Source organism: Mirounga angustirostris, unplaced genomic scaffold (assembly GCF_029215605.1).
Source record: "Mirounga angustirostris isolate CCGP_5_RB_7025 unplaced genomic scaffold, mMirAng1.0.hap1 SCAF_16, whole genome shotgun sequence".
NCBI classification, from domain to species: domain Eukaryota; kingdom Metazoa; phylum Chordata; class Mammalia; order Carnivora; family Phocidae; genus Mirounga; species Mirounga angustirostris.
The window spans coordinates 53,008,441-53,009,777 of record NW_026991724.1 but is presented as its reverse complement, the minus strand read 5'-3'; the positions used below and the strand labels follow the sequence as shown (position 1 = coordinate 53,009,777).

Below are 1,337 nucleotides of genomic sequence, written 5' to 3'. Positions count from 1 at the left end.
TGAGACAACCAGGGTCAACTATTTGGGCTGCAAATCCAAGGTAGGGCTGGCTTGTGCTTACGACATGCCAGGAACTTTAAAAATTTCCCTTTGTTTTGCTCATTTCTGAAGCAACCTTCTTTGCATTGCCTGTTTTGTGGAAGGGTTGGGTGCAAGCTTCTGGTTCATTTTTATACTGAAGATGTAGCCCTTTCAAGTGTGAGGTTTAGGGGAAGACCTTTTAGTCTGATTCTTACTTGTGCAGGCTCTAGTGCTTTATATCTGACCTCCATGGTCTTTTTATTTCTTAAAGGTCACAAAATTGGAAACTACAGGTACAGTTTGCTGTATTTAACTTTTACTTCAGGGAAAAATTGCTTTGGAAGTCCCCTTTCCCCACTGTTTTTGTCTGTACTGTAATTTTTGTCTAACAATTCCTCACTTTTTCAATATTTTAATTCTTTTAAGAAGTTTTAAAATATTTTTCAGGCTTCAAGTTATTTCTAGTGAGAGGGTTAATCCAAATATTTAACTTGCCTATTACCAAAAAGACATTTTATTTTCTAAAATGTGATCAAACTATAATTATTTCCCTGCACCTTGCATTTTGCTCTTATCACTAAGTTTTGGCAAGCTTTCCACTGCAGTTTGTATAGAGCAACAGCTGAATTTTTAAGGATTTTTAGGAATTAGTCAAGTGCAGAATGGTAGTTGGGGTGAGGTTGGTCTTGGGCATGAGAGATCATGGTCAGCCCTGAAAGTATAAGTGGTTGAATCTGATTAGAGCATGAAATGGGCAGAGGGTCATGGGAAGAAGGTAAAGTTAAAGAGGTCAGCAGGGCATACTTACCTGGCAGGGGAGATACCATGATCACGAAGGTGGTTTTCCCAGGGCAAGGCTTATCCATTGCACTCCGGATGTGCTGACCCCTGCGATTTCCCCAAATGTGGGAAACTCGACTGCATAATTTGTGGTAGTGGGGGACTGCGTTCGCGCTTTCCCCTATAAAAAAAAAAAAAGAAAAGAAAAGAAAAAGGTCAGCAGGGCTCAGATCACAAAGTCTAAGAAAGCAGTTTCTCTCACATAGCACAACTCCATCTGAGCATTGTGTACGTGGTAATATCCCTGACATTCTGTAATGCAAATCCTAGAAGATTGTCTTTTACCTACTAGTCTAAGAAGAGAGGAAGGGAAGGGTAGGGTAGGTGGTGAATAAGAGACCCCATCCCTGTAGCAGGTACCGCAGAGTCCCCGCAAAGACGAAATAAAACACTTCTCCGGGGGTTCCTCCATAGTCATAAGTTCTCCAGGCTCACACAAATTCATGATCCTGGAGGTGGGTGGGTACCTTCTAGGT

At 41.4% G+C, this 1,337-nt stretch overlaps 1 non-coding gene across 1 annotated transcript; it reads left to right on the top strand.

The window, feature by feature from the left end:
* The first annotated feature begins 821 nt into the window (after positions 1-821).
* On the top strand, positions 822-985 carry LOC123856247 (U1 spliceosomal RNA). The gene has a single exon (XR_006793664.1). It is a non-coding gene; the product is annotated as a U1 spliceosomal RNA (small nuclear RNA).
* The last annotated feature ends 352 nt before the right edge of the window (positions 986-1,337 follow it).